The following is a 16,199-nucleotide window of genomic DNA, read 5'->3' as shown; positions in this document are numbered from 1 at the left end:
TCCGGAGGGAAGGTAAACGGCATTTCTGTGCGCTGCTCTGGTTTGCCAGAAGCAGCTTAGTCATGCTGGCCAAATGACCCGGAAACTGTCTGTGGACAAACGCCGTCTCCCTTGGCCAGTAAATTGAGATGAGCACCACAACCCCAGAGTCGTCTGCAACTGGACTTAATGGTCAAGGGTTCCTTTACCTTTACCTTTACCTTTACCTTAAATTAATTTGTATGTATTTACTCCTGAAATGTGCATTCTTGAATGCTTTTCTATGCATCCCTACTTAAAATATGCATTTTGGCAAACATTTTCTGATAAAATATACATTTTGAATGCATTTTTATTCCTAAAATTGTATCACACAATTCAGAGGAGCATGCAATGCCATTGTTAACTGTACTTCAGTCTGCATCTAAGTCTGGGAACTGCAGAGTAGGTTGTTTTAAGTACAGACCAATCAAAACTATCCATTTTTTTTAAAAAAATAATATTTATTCAAATTTTTTAAAGATTACAGAGAAAACATGGGGGGAAACAAAAAATACACAATACAACACAAAAGGCAAGAAAGAAAAAGAAAAAAGAAAAAAGAAAAAACAAAGCAGAAAAATACATAGAAAAAATGCAATCATTAAAAAAGAATCAAGAAAAAAAAAACAATTTAAATCCTTTACATGACAACTTCCCTTTACTTATTTTCTTGACCTCCCCACACCTCCCATTTCTGTATTCAAGTTCAAATTTTTATTTCAGCAAGTCCTTTCAACCTTATTTTTTAACTTAATAGTTTATTTTAATATGTTATTCTTTTACTTTCTCTCTTTCGTCCATTTCCTCAGTTCATTTTTGCTTAATCTTCTATATCTAATCATTTTTCTTATATATCCTTCCAACCTTATTTTCATTTAATTTAGTTCATTTTAAAAACCACTTTTACTTTATCCAATCTTAACTCTCTTCCAAACTTGTACATCAATACTTATTCTTAATACATTTCTCTAAGGTCGACCAAAATTCCCTTCCACGAATTTCCCAATTTTCATACGAATAACAAGACAAAAAGGAAAACAAATTATATTTATATACCCTTTGAGTTCCCAATTTCTATTCCACCCATTCCCCCTTCCCGGTATCAGTCCCCAACATATGTCCATCAGTCTCAATATACAATCAGCCTGGAGATCTTACATCCGAGGCTCTTAATTCCCTCTCACTTCCTCTCTGCTGGTCTTTTTGATAGTCCTTAATATTGAAAACCAAATCTCGGGGAAGCTCCGGCCCAACAGGATCCACATTTCTTCCAGCCAGGCCTTCATACTTAAAGGTAAAGCCTATGGGGTATTCCAAATCTTGTTTCATACTCCTTTCAAATCCAAATGTCCCCAAAGCTTCAACTTCCACCTTGATCAAATTTGTAATCCTTAGGTCTTCAGATCTCCACACAAGGAGATCTCTCCATTTTTCACTCTCCAATTCAGGCCGGACTTTCCACATCAAGTTTTTATTTTCCTTTATTGCCATCATGTCAGGCCTCAAATTACAGCTCTCCTTTAACATCTGCAAGGTTGCGGCTCCCCCTTCCTTTTCTTCAGGGACAACATATATCTCCTTCTCCACATTCTCAGAGCTCTCAAATTTCTCTATTTGTCCAGTTAAGTAGGCTTCCTGTGTCAGGTCCTTATCAAATTCAATGAAGGTATTCAATGTTAAATCCAAAGTTGTAACACTTGTAGCCAAAACATCAATTTGACCTTGCAACTTTCCCAAGAGAACAAATGCTCTGTTCAGTTCAGCCTGTATTTTTCCTCCTCCAGCCATTCTTTGTAATGTCCCAAAACCCCCTCTAGGGGAATTTTAGTTCCTTACTGTTCCTCTCAGCACAAATCCAAAAGTCTGGTTAGTTTGTATCAGCCCTTCCTTTTTTTTTCCAGGAGCAAATTGTAACAAATGTAACCAGCAGAAGCAACAGAAACAAAGTCCTCTTTTTGCGTCTTGACAGCTAGCTTGACAGCTGTCAATATCTTCTATACTTCATCACCAGGCTCTCGCGGAACACTCCGGGGTCCGGGGGGGTGGCACTTCAGCTCCCAGATTTAATTCTTTTTCTGCAGGCTCCCCTGCTTCCAATAAGATTTCTTATAGTGCCAAACCGTGAAATTAAAATCTTTTACAAGAAAAAAGAAGAAAAATTCTCCTCGACCTTAGTTAACAGGTCCTTTGCTTTAAGTTGTTTACAGAGAGGGAAGGCGGACTTCCTGTTTAGACCTTCCCCGATCGTGCCGAATTTAATTTTTTTTTCTTTAAAATTCCAATTTCCGTACTACTCACAGGTTGTTGCTTTAAAGTCCAATTGTTCACAAGAAGAAGTCAGCGCTCTCCGACAACGGCTGTGCGGCTTCACTCCGCGGAAGAAGCAATCGACTCTCAGCACCGCGCCGCTCACCCCGTCCCGTTCCGGAGACTTTAAAAAGGCTCCTTCGCGGCTTGGGGGGCGCAAATGGTGCCCGCCGAGTCCCCACGCTCACAGGCTTCACCCGCCTGTTATTTTTTAAGGGTCCCCGCTTTGCCACAGCAGTAAGACCCGATCCCGCGGAGCCGGTCCCTCCGGAGCTCAGAGGGAATCCTCCATTAGTCGTTGGCGCTAACCCGGAAGTCCCAAAACTACCAATTGTTACACATGACTGACTATACCGTGTGTGTGTGTGTGTGTGTGGTTTCTAGGGCATGGATTTCACATTCAAACATGCAAAAACCCTTACCCCACACCGCGCCAAATGCAATCTAAAGTGGCATTATCCAATAATTGTTTTATTCTAAACATTAAAGCCTATTGTTTTAAAGCCAGGATAGATGTTGTTGGACTACAACTCCATCATCCCAGACAATTAGCCATGCTGGTTGGGAACTTGGGGTTGATTTAAGACTCCAACTCCCATCAACACCTGTAGGGCACCACCACATTGCAGACCCCTGCTTTAAACCTTTCAGAAATCCACATTATTATTTTTCTTACAAATACTAGAAGATGAGCAACAAAGAAAGCATTATTATTTTTTTTTTTCCCTTTTGCAAGTTGTATTTATACATAAAGCCATACTACTGCTAGGGATAGATGAATCTCTCAGTTTCAGTTTCTCCCATTTCTCAGTGTTTCCATTATTAAAATCATACTGCCCAATATATTCATACATTTGTGAAAAAAAATTTTTAAAGAAAAAACTCCACACAAAAAATCATATGCATTTTTATGAATGTTTCTCCTAACGAACACACTTTTATAAGCAATTTTGCTTAGCATATGCATTTTTGCAAATAGTTTTCTACTGCCTAAGTGCCAGCCTCCACACATGCAACTTATGCATGCATAGGGCATGCATAAGCTTGAGGTAGAAAAACTGAATAATGCCTAAAGGCCGCCTCCATGCACTTGCATACCTTGTTTGGCCAGGTAAACAGGGCTGTTGTCTAAATCTGACCTCTTAACTCAGATGAAGGAGTCCTTGTAGAATAAAACCACATTTTCTGTCTGGAACTTATAAACCTTGCATGTTTGTCTAAAACTCAATTTTCTCTTCATGTTTCTCCTTGGAATCAGTGATCCCTAATTCCACTGAGTGTACAACACCTTCACCAAGGTGTCAATTTCTTTTCAAAACAGCAGCAACAACAACACAAAGATTCTGCCTCAGCCTGGAAAAAAATAATTAAACACATTCACATTGTCTTTTGCCAACATCTGTCAACATAATGGCATTTAGTTTAGTTAATTATGATATGTTCATTACACTTTGCTTCTGATGCAGGGAACTGCTCAAAACAAAGCAAAATCTCACACTGTGCCATTATCACCTACCAACTTGACACAGAGCTAGAGTGTTGGAACTCAGAACGCCTGGACTCTGCTTCCCAGATTCAGAGCAGTATTATGGGATGTTGTACAACTAGATATGTTGCACTTGCTCTCACTAATGTAGCCAGCATGCTGCTTTGTCGCTGAAGTCCCTCAAATCTGGAAACATGCCATAGCAGGCTACTAGCTCATGCCATGCTGCTCATTATGCTTTGTAACTGCCACAGTCTCAAAGGCACAGCTGTAGATTATAGGGTAAAGTTCTTTCATAACTGGGAATGATTTCCTATAATGCTCCAAAGCCAGGCTTGGGTGCTGTTGCAATATGAAGACTGAGTCAGGCTGATTGTTTCTGCCTGAGCCACTTCTTCAGATAATTTAAATGGAATAACATAAACAAAGAACTCTGGCAACATCCAGTACACAAGAATCTGAGCTCCCTTTTCTCTTTTCTATAACACTAGCAAAACACACACTATATATTTAGTGTGTGTGTGTGTGTGTGTGTGTGTGTGTGTGTATGGCATGATGGCAGGGACATTTTAATTTTATTTATTTGTGTTATGTTCAGAGCAGTGCACATGCCCCCCCTTTTTCCATTGCAGCATCCCTATGAGGTAGGTTAGGGTGGATGACTGGTCCAAGATCACCTAGTGAGATTTGATTATCTTTCCTCTGAAAGACAGGGGCATTACTGCAATCCCCACAGTGCCAGAAAGGGAATGTTAGTAATGCAACTGACTTTTAGTGTGCAGCATTGCTCCTGCTGATGACAGCCACAGAGATGAAATGACCACAAAAGCCGTGGAGGAAGCGAAACTGTTGACAAATAAATCTGCGTGTGTGAATTTCGGAACGTGCAGCCCTCGTAAAGATGGTAATTAGAGCCCAGCATGAGAGGGACGCATTCTTCACAATCATCATCATCATCACCATTATCATCACCATCGTAAAAAAAGCATACCTCCAAGAGCTATCATACAGGAGGAAAGAATATTGGCTATTATTATAATTATGGTATTACTACTCCTGATGATGATAGGGCTTTTGGCAAAGTACAAGACATTTTGTGTAGCTAAGTGAATACACCTTAAAGGGCTCTCCTGAAGGCAATTCCTTCATTAATAAAGCAAAATGACGGATCTTCTCAAGACACATAGTAAGGTACCAACTGATTGCCTCTCTTCAATAATGGCATAATTTGCTTTCCTCCTACCAATCACATTGCATGGATTGTTGGCCTCTGCCACGCTGTGACAAAGATGCTGGCATTTGCATCGACAGACCTTTACCGGTACTCCCCCCCCCCCCTCCTCCCTGCAGTCACCCTGCGTTTCTCCCTCCGACCTTCCCCGTCACTCCACCAGCATCTCCCTTCCAAAGCTCAGCCAAGATGCTGCTGTTAATTTAGCTGGAAAATTGCATGGTGGCAATAGGAAAGCAAATTGATCAGACCTTCTGAGCAGTGGCAGCAGGAAGAAAGAAGCACCCTCAGCCATTTCTGGCTGACCTCTTCCCATGCTTAAAGAAAACTCATAAGCTCTCGCCGCGAATTAGCATGGCCTCATTATGGAAACAGAATTGGGGTCAAAAGAAACCAAGATGGGTAAAGGGGGGAAATCCATGAAAACAGTATCGGAGATAGAAGTGGCCATATTACCCACCGTCAGAAAGAAGGGAGGACATCAGATGTCTTGCAGCACCTCAGAAGAAGGTTTGAAAAAAATATGCAAACTTCTGGTATATGCCATGAAATATATCCAGATTCAATTGATAGGGAGAGGCACATGTCTCTTGTAAGTAAGATGTACAGCAGGTCTTAATTCAGTGTTTAAATTCAGACAAATGATTATTTTCTGAGAGTTTAAATCATATTGTTGCCAAAGAGTATTCTTCAGCTTGTCAGAATATCATGCCTTCTTTCAATTTGCATGAAAAATGCACAGGTCCTCAAGGGTAATCCATTGCAAAGGATGCTTTTAAATGGGAGATAAGAATTGCAATCCTCCCAAGAGTTGTGTTAAAGTAAGACCCAATGATCACAGCAGAATTTAGGGCATGCTTATACTAGAATTTCTTGCTATATTTCATGCTGTTCCTCTTTGTTCTTCTGAAAAATGAGCCTCTCCTGTGGTCCCACACTTCCATTCATTTCTTTTTTTAGGACCCTGTACTTGGGTTTCATTTTGTTTAAAAGCTGAGTTTGTAAAGTTACACAGACACCCCCTGCCCTCGTATGAACACCAATGTGTATCTTTATAAAGCCAGTTTTGTGTAGATTGGAAACAACCTCCTTCCTTCCTAATTAAATGTTCAAAAAAAGAAAAGAAGGAAAGCTGAGATCTTGTTCACCAGGCTTTGGCCTAGAAACAGGTTTCAGTGCTTTGGTGATGCTCATCTCTCAAGAAAGGAAATAATCAGAAGCCCCTAAATTCATCTCCATCTTATATTAAAATCTGAGCTTGTAGGAGTATGTTCTGATCACAAAACTGGATTTGGATCATGCTTTGACACTTTGGAAGAGGACAAGATTTAGTTCAGAGGCCCTCAAATACAGCTTGGAGTCTGAATCTGATTTATGATTCCAAAAAATAAAGCTCTGTGCTTTATGGGGATTATTATTATTTTACTTGCAATAACTTCCCCCTCTTTTTGACAGAATTCAATGTGAATTTCAGGCCTAGTAACCATATTATAGACAAATAGGCCCAGGATTTTTGTTGTTGTGCTGGGCATCTTTTAAAAATTGAGTTTCTTCCCACCTAAAAGGAATCTTCTATAATGTTTCTCTTTTTTTCTGGCAGAAATGGATGAAATTGGCAGACCCAGGTCCTGAGGGGATGAATCCTTCAGAAGGCTAGCTAAAGTGGTTTTCTGGCAAGGAAAACCACTACAGTCTGGGGTGGTTAAAAAGGGTTAACTTACTCTATGATAGTGTTTTGCCAGCAATTTATATGAAGATATCATTCATGAGAGAGGTGCCCCAGGAAAGAAACCTGCCTGAGAAATAGGTTCAATGGCTTTTGTGCTAGATATTTTTAAAGGTTTATTTCAGAGGGGGAAACAGAAAGAGATTTGCTTTCTTCCCTGAAGTTTTGTAGCCAATAATCCTATGATGAACATGCCATATGGAAATTAATCTGACAAATTTAAGAAGGATTGGGGCAGGTGCTAGGGAGTTATGGTGAATGAATAGGGGTTGTGTTTTGCTCAGTCGGCACCAGAAGTTAGAGGAACTACAAAACTGGTTTGACAGGGGCAGACATGATGCGATGTGACACAGAAACAGAAGGACTTAAATATTCAACGTTTTCCAAGTTACACCAAGAAGAACTTTCTGACAGTAAGAGCTGTTCAACAGTGGAACAAAACTCCCTTGGGATGTTGTGGACTCTCCTTCCTTGGAGGTTTTTAAGCAGAGGCTGGATTTTTAAGCAGAGGCCATCTGTCATGGATGCCTTAGTTGAGATTCCTGCATTGCAGGGTTGGACTAGATGATCCTCAGGGTCCCTTCCAACTCTATGATTCTATGACAAGACTCCTGCCTAAAACCCTGGAGAGCTTGTGCCTGTCACTGTTGACAATACTGAGCTACACTGACCTCTGATTCGGTAGAAGGCAGCTTCCTATGTTTGCGATAGTATGTTACTCTCTCTCTCTCTCTCTCTCTGACTTTCTGCATGAGAATAAGAAGCCCTTCCCCTGTTAGAATCCTATCATACAATTTTGCATCAAACTTGACCAGAAGGAAAAGAAATGCTACATTTCAAAATCACATCATATATTAATATTAGCAAGTTTCTTGTTTTAATTGGTAGTAATGACTATATTATTCCAGCCTCCTGAGCAATAGGGTTGCCTTCCCCCTAGGGCATGAAAAGTAACTGTATCGTAAGAGGCAACCAGTCTCCTTTGTTTTCTTCCCCCACATTTCTTGGTAGTGGAAAAGAACAAGGGGTTGCTTGTGGAGGTGGGGTGGGGTGGGGAGGAGCTGGAGGCATCAGTCAATAGCCTGAGCCAACTCAGTTGCTCTGTACTTCCCCCTCTCCTCCTCTGTTTCTCTTTCTAGTACTCTATAGTTTTATTTTTTGCATCTGAATTATGAAACACCACCTCTAGCAGCCTTTGCCAGGACTCAGGCGCATTAATATTGATGTTGGAAGGACCCGTAGCATGGCAGCAGGGTGATTTAAGGGTGAGGATTATCAGGGACAGCACTGAAGTAAGTAAATTAAAAGGGCCATTTATTGCTTCTTTCATCTAACTTCCCCTCCCCGAAACAGAATTAATAATAAAACAAAATAAGCAAATCAACCATCTCGAAGATGCTGACTCAATTGGTTTGTTGTAATGTTTCTCTTCTCTCTGGCTGCCTTTTGCTTTTCCTGTTGTGCTTTGGTATAAAAGAAGATGGAGGAAAACACAGCATCATGGGAATGGACTAATCCTGTGCACTACTTGACCAAACTAGGAAGGGGGCTGAAGGTTTCAGAGAATGGGGAACAGGCTCTGCTGCCATTGTAGATTAAATTTAACTATGAAGAATTAAGGTCAAATTCCCAAAATCCAAATTTCTAGGAGCCCCAGATTAAGAGAGGGCCCATATCTCAGAGCATCTCTTTCCCATGCAAAATGCTCCAGTTTTGATCTCTTGGCTTCTCCCGGTAGGAAAAGGAGAGATCTAAAAAAAAAAGAACAAGGGAGAGAAAATGTAAAGAAAGAAAAAACTACAGAGACATAGAAGAGAGTAAAAGGACTTCCAGATCTCTGTCCTGCAGCTGCATATTATATTCATTCCTTAAAATCCAACGATTCTATCTTCAATAAACCAGTATTTTCTCAAACTTGAAATCCCAAGACTATTGTTGCAAGTCTGTCCCACTAATCAAGCCACTCCTGGATTATTCATCCCTGCTTTAGAACTTCCTTGCTTGTGTCACTTTAGAGAATGCATGTCTCTGCCATTTTAAGTTGAATAAGTTTAGCAAACTATTTCAGGCTGGGGAAGACTTGCTTTATTTGTTGTTGTTGTTGTTGTTGTTGTTGTTGTTGTTGTTGTTGTTGTTGTTGTTATTATTGAAGTTATTCCTTCCTCAAATAATGACTTTCAACACAAAAGTTAAAACTGATGAATTTTCAACTTGGCAGTACTCTTGGCCGCGAAACACTGTAAACAATGGTGGTAAAAATTATTATCTGTTTCGACATAATGTTCCAGCGTTGGGCTGAGGCAGCTAACAGCCTCCTGCTTGTCAATGTTCCATGAAAGCACTTGCTCTTCAGTGCTCAATATCCCTCCTGCAAACCCAGTTTCACATTAAATTATGCCACCTGTTTCAGTCGCTGCCTACCCTTCCCTCTGCCGTCCATGAAATCCGCCTTGGGAGAAGTGGTGCTTAGTATTTACAGATTTTCTTTTCCTTGTTTATTCAAATGACCCCTGGAGTCAAGGTCTGCCTGGCAAGCAGGAACTTTAAGAGAGTCGAAATGTCAGGTGACCTCCTGGGACGCTCTCTGAATCCATCTGGAACATCCTCAAACACTCTTAATTATCGTTTTTGTATTTTAAATGGCATGGGGAAAGGGCCCTGTTTACAAATACAGAAAATGAGAGAGCGTGTCCGCAAGGCCACTACAACACCATCTGTTTGAATTTTAGCTGGTAGCTGGGACACAAATGACACTTTCAAATTATGTCTATTATTGTTGTTGTTTAATGTTAACAAGCCTGAGAAATGGCTGCTTATAAAGAGAAACGGCTTTCATTCGTTTGGGGGGAAGGGATGCAAAGACTGGATGAAAGAGAGGTTCATAACAAATCCTCCATTCTTCTCTGGGATAAGCAGGGAAGCAGGCAGATCTCTTGTCTATATACTTGTCATTAGTGATTCCAGTCTCTTTCTTCGGAACAGTGTTGCTTCTATCTGCAACGATTTATTGTGATAAGGGATGGCATCAGCTTCTGACATCCTCTTGCCTGCTGCCCACCTAATGCCGACTGGCTCTTTTTTTATATGCCTCCTGCTTTATACAGGCAACAGGCAGGGATACTCTCTGAAAACCAGCCTTGTAATTAAGCCCACTAAAGTAACTAGCCAGCAAAACATATTGCTAGCCTCCTGGAGTCATCTAGTTCAATCCCCTGCAATGCAGGATGATGATGATGATGATGATGATGATGATGATGATGATGATGATGATTTTGCCCATTCTGGGGCTCTAACCCATGCCCCTGAGATTTAGAGTTTCATGCTATATTGACTGAGCTATCCTAGCTTCCTAAAATCAAATATGCATTGATTTTAGGGGAAGAGAAGTTGTGTTCTGTTGTGTTCTTTCTTTCTTAGAATACTCGTGCAAACTAAAGCTACAACAATAAAAATGCAATCAATCAAAACAAAATAGCAAAATCACCAAATGCACTTGATATCTATGAACTGCATTCATGTCCTCACCATATGCTCATTGGTCTGCTGTGTAATCAGAATGATAAGCTGCAAGGACCTTTCCCAACAGCCTGAACTTGCAATGAGCAAACTCTAAGTTTTAAACCAATTTGTTCATTTTTCCTTATGTATTTCCTCTCAATGTGACTTGGGACTTGTAGTGCTCCCCCCCTAAAACAAGGCAAGCAAAACAAAATAAAAAAAAACCCCTCCTGGGAACAATGGGGTTGGATCTCAGATCTGAATGGGGGATATCAAACACATAAACCAACAGCATGAAATAATTGAGAGAATTGACTCAAGTAGTTAAGTAAGCCACCAAGCCAAAGGCTGCTTGGTTGGGTGGGTCATGCAGTTCAGGGAAATCAATGACAGCTTTCATCAGGGTGAACATTAATGAACTTCTACAGACGCACCTGCAAACCAGCTGGCTTTGTATTTCATGTAGTTTCACAGCAATCAAGTGAGGTTCTGCAAGAGGAAAGTGTTTAATACTAAATAATGTTTACATAGGAGCATGTAGGGAAGTTTGCTTAAGGAAAGTCTGCTTTGCTGAGAATCTCATTTAGCATTCCAAGGTGGAGCTGAACCTTTGAGAAAAAATGGCACTCATGGACAATGGACAAATTCAAACCTAATTACAAATTTTGGTGACACTACTCACACGAACAACAGAATAGCCTTTGGCATAGTTCATCTTTTAGGCACTATTTGCCTGTGTCTTGAGCACAGGAATCAGCAACAGAGGTGCTTAAGGGGAGGAACCTTACCCAGTCTCAGGGCCGGACTTTCTAGATCCATTTGAATCAGGGTTTAGGCCCAGTTTTAGCACAGAAACTGTGTTTCTCACCCTGTATGATGCCATCTGTCAACAGAAAGACAGAGGGAATGTGTCCCTCTAAATTCTCTTTGACCTCTCAGTTCAGTGGGACTTCCTTCTGAGTAGGCATATCTAGGATCATGTTAATCATGTTAATCTTATGACCTCCATTTTGTGTATTTATTCTTCTATTAGGAGAGAAATTCTCCATTAATGCCAGGGCAAAAGACTATGGATTATGATTATCTGCTGTTTTCTGAAGTACTGTAACAACATTCTTCTAAAATGTAAATGTTTTTTGCAGGTATTTTGCTGAGAAATTTACTTCACATGTGACAGTGTCAACTTACGAGCTCTGTTTTAGCCCTACAGATTTCTCATTAGCAGTCCTTTTAACAGACTAGAGAGTAAGTCAAGTTTTTTCCTCTTCTCTTGGATGTTACAACCAGTCTCAGTTCAATTTAGCAAGCGAGCTTTACATTCTCCAGGAATGAATGCTCCGATGAAAGAAGTGTTACAAATTGATACCCCATTTTAGAAAGATTGCTACCGCCAGCCTTCTAATTTTCAGGACTTTATATAAAAGATAGCGAGGCAAGATCCTTGAAGTGCTACTTACTCAGGTTTTGCTCAATTTTTAACTGAGGCCACCTGCCCCTCCTCACTTCCAGTCACTGTGCAAAATCTTCAGGATAGGCTTATTACATGAAAGCACATGGAAGATAAATGTCAAGAAAGAGTTCCATAGAATATAAAACAGTCCCTTCCTGTCCCACCATCAGATATGCTAAATGTACTCATGGTATGCTTGGATTATGGTAAAGACAATCCAACATTCACTTGCATATGCAAGCTTCTTTTTTTCTGTGCAAAATGTAAGGCTTTCTTCTTGAAAGTCAAAGCAAGATATGTGTTGCTACCTGCCTTGAAACGAACCCTCCCTGCCCTGCTCCCCATAGTCACACATCAATTTATTTTAACTGATGAAGGAGATCCGAGCTACAGCCTTAAAGTTTTTCCTGCTGTGGACCATTGAACAGGTGTATGCCAGTGTATGTGTGCTGTGCCACACCCTCTCGTTCTCTCTCTTTCTATTGCTGGTTTTCCCCCTGGGTCCAGATAATTAGATCCATCCTAAGAAAACATCAAAATTTATTTTTAATGAGCTGGGCAGACCCAATTATCCCAGTAAGCAGAGTACAGCTCCACCTTGGATAGATACGGAACTGCAGCAATAATGGGAATTTCTGACAGATGGTGTAATAGACTGTTGTGGTTTTGGTGGAGCCAGTGTTTGGCATGAAGGTGAGGGTACTTGTGGAGGAAAAACAGAAGCACTGATATTACAGATAAAGAAGCTGGCACACTTGCTAATGTCCTTGTGCCATGTAACCCAGTCATGGTGGGAAGCAAAATATAGAGTATCCAGAAAAAGCTTGGATTTTCTACTTTGAAGTTCTATTTTGACTCACAATACAGTGGTACCTCAGGTTAAGAACTTAATTCATTCTGGAGGTCCGTTCTTAACCTGAAACTGTTCTTAACCTGAGGCACCACATTAGCTAATGGGGCCTCCCACTGCCTCCGCCGCATAATTTCTGTTCTCATCCTGAAGCAAAGTTCTTAATCTGAGGTACTATTTCTGGGTTAGTGGAGTTTGTAACCTGAAGCGTCTGTAACCTGAAGCATCTGTAACCCGAGGTACCACTGTACTAGCCTGTGGGAAGGTAAGTTCCCTCAGCTATGGTGGCCTATAGGGAGGCCTGCCATGAAGCAGTGTCAGAGGCCATGATGCCCTTAGTTGCATCGTGTTTCCTCTCCAAAGGAACATCCACCTCCTTATCTTACAGCCAACAGTGAGCATAGGTCATGTATGGGTAATTCTCCACATTGCTGGGTGTCAATGGACAATTAAAACAAAGGCAGGTTTATTGACAAATGATCTCCTGCAAGGGAGATTTAGGAAAAGGAAGTCTGATGAAGCTGATTTGGGGCAAATTCACTCTGTGGTGGGGCCAAATGCCATAGGGCTTGAAGTACTGGGCATAGTTCATAATAATTCAGCAGTGTTTGGACTGGGTTGGGGCAAGGAATTTCATTTTTTAACCTCCACATTTCCACATTTGGGAACCATCCATAGTAGAAAATAAGCATTTCCTTGTGTATCTTATGTATCATTTTTTTCTCTAATTACATTTATCTGAGAAGTAGGGTATGATAGAGAATGCCACCCCCAGTATGTGCTAATTAGATACCAAGGTTGTTATTTGTTCCTGCATGTAAAAGGTACTTCAGGGTGTTTCAACAGAGAAAACCTTACATTGGGTTGGATTTATTTTTGACTCTCACCAAGTCATGTCCGTTATCAGCAATGCATATATATATATATATATATATATATATATATATATATATATATGGCAAAGGTATTTTGCAATACTCCCAGGGAGGAAAAGCTGCCCTTGAAAATTCTGGTTTATGTTCTGGTTGTTTCACAGCTCAACTATTACAGCCTTCTTCTCTGTGGTTCTCTGGTGTTATATGTTAGTTTTCTGAACTCCATCTGCAATTCTGCTGCCAAAATAATCTTCCTCTTTTCTCAGCCTGTCTACATTGGGGGGTTGCCATCCTTTTTGGTTCAAGAGCTTCATTCATCCTTGGCCAATATTTTTTTGTGGAGAGCACATGACACTGTTCTCATTTGCACACATGGAGAATGCACCTGCCCATACAACACATCCACAAGGGACTCACGCCCCTCAGCTGACCCACAGAGTTCAGCTAAGGAGGAGGGTTATCACCTCCTCCATTCTCATCAAATGACTGATGTGAAGATTGGGAGGGAATGATTTGCATCTCCATCAGGGAACTGGGAAGGGAGGAGGGGTTTCAGCTTCTCTGCTCACTCCAGGACCGTGTCTATACTATTAATAATGAGTGTCAGCTAGCAAAATTGGTTAGGTCTTTCACACATTTGCTTGAGGGGTCACATCAGGCCACATGGGGTTAGTTACCCCTAGTTTACATGATGACTCTCCTTAAATCCTATATTGGCTTCCTGGTCACTTCAGCAAAAGCTCCTCATTCTTATGTTAAAAGTGGTAACAGGTGGTGTGGTGGGGATGGCAGTGCTCACCTGACCTCTAGGTCACATTGCTACTGCTTACCAGGAGGTAGAGAATGGGCAAAGCAGCAGTAAGGTTGGCATGGTGCAAATGTTCAAGCAGGAACACTGGTTTAGCTCCACCAGTGATTATGCATCACACTGTCCTTGCTGCCTCCGTAACCCTCTGTCACCTGGTAATCAGCAGTGCTGTAGCCCAATGAAGGTCAGTTGACCACCACCAAGCTGTCCACTAACGTGATGGCCTTCCTCCTTTTTCTCTCTGTTCTCACATCGTGAAACATACTTGCGTGTGGCCTTTGTTTTTCACACTCCACCATCCTCAACCATCCAAAAGTCTCCTGCTCCTTCAAATTGCACCTTTCTCTCTTGCTGTCATAGAATCATAGAATCATAGAGTTGGAAGAGACCACAAGGGGCATCGAGTCCAACCCCCTGCCAAGCAGGAAACACCATCAGAGCACTCCTGACATATGGTTGTCAAGCCTCTGCTTAAAGACCTCCAAAGAAGGAGACTCCACCACACTCCTTGGCAGCAAATTCCACTGTCGAACAGCTCTTACTGTCAGGAAGTTCTTCCTAATGTTTAGGTGGAATCTTCTTTCTTGTAGTTTGGAGCCATTGCTCCGTGTCCGCTTCTCTGGAGCAGCAGAAAACAACCTTTATCCCTCCTCTATGTGACATCCTTTAATATATTTGAACATGGCTATCATATCACCACTTAACCTCCTCTTCTCCAGGCTAAACATGCCCAGCTCCCTTAGCCGTTCCTCATAAGGCATCTGTCAGGGGCTCAGGAGCAGAGGCACAGGAGAGGGAGGAAATGGAGAGTGAGGGGGAGGAATCCGAGGGGAGCGTAGGCGGTGACAGTGGTCAGAGGGATTCCACGAGCCTCTCCAGCGAATCGGAAGATTCACAGAAGGGAGCGCCGATGACCAGGGCAAGGGGGGTGCCAAGGGGGAAACCCCAGAAGGAAGGGGCCAGCGGGGACTCCCAGAGCAGCAGTTGGAAATCAGGACCAGCTTCCCCACCAGAGCGCAGTGGGGGGGAGGAGTCCCAGGAATCGGGACCAGTGTTCTCACCACCAGCGAGAGGAGATGAGTCAGGATTGACCACGCCTCCATCGGAGAGCGGGGAAACGGTCAAGAGGAAGGTTACCGGCTGGGCGCGCGCACCAAGTTCAAATGTACAGGCGAGCGGCACAGCAGGTAGCCCGGATAGGGAGCCAGGTCCTAAAGCCCGCCGGAAGGAGGGGCAAGACTCAGGGGGGTCAGCGTCAGAAGAGTCCAGAAAGGAGGAAACCCCAGGGGGCAGAAGGACCCAGAGGAGGAAAGAACAACGGAAGAGGTGGAGTAAGGCTAGAGTCTTAAACTGGTGTCTAGGAGGCGGAGACTCAGATGGAGCTTCGCCGGTCTAAGCTCTAAGACGTAGAGTTGCACGCTGCGATTTGGAAATGGAAACTAATCTTCAATAAAGACTTTTATACGTTATTACTGGCTAGCGTTGGTCCTCTGTGAGCTGGGACCTGGAGGCAACTCTGACAGCATCGTTTCCAGGCCTTTGACCATTTTGGTTGCCCTCCTCTGGACACATTTCAGTTTGTCAGTGTCCTTCTTGAACTGTGGTGCCCAGAACTTGACACAGTACTCCAGGTGAGGTCTAACCAGAGCAGAATACAGTGGCACTATTACTTCCCTTGATCTAGATTCTATACTCCTATTGATGCAGCCCAGAATTGCATTGGCTTCTTTAGCTGCCACGTCACACTGTTGGCTCATGTCAAGTTTGTGGTCAACCAAGACTCCTAGATCCTTTTCACATGTACTGCTCTCAAGCCAGGTGTCACCCATCTTGTATTTGTGCCTCCCATTTTTTTTGCCCAAGTGCAATACTTTACATTTCTCCCTGTTAAAATTCATCTTGTTTGTTTTGGCCCAGTTCTCTAATCTGTCAAGGTCATTTTGAAGT

Source organism: Podarcis erhardii, assembly GCF_964252035.2.
Source record: "Podarcis erhardii genome assembly, chromosome: 4".
NCBI lineage: Eukaryota > Metazoa > Chordata > Lepidosauria > Squamata > Lacertidae > Podarcis > Podarcis erhardii.
This window is presented reverse-complemented; position numbering follows the sequence as displayed.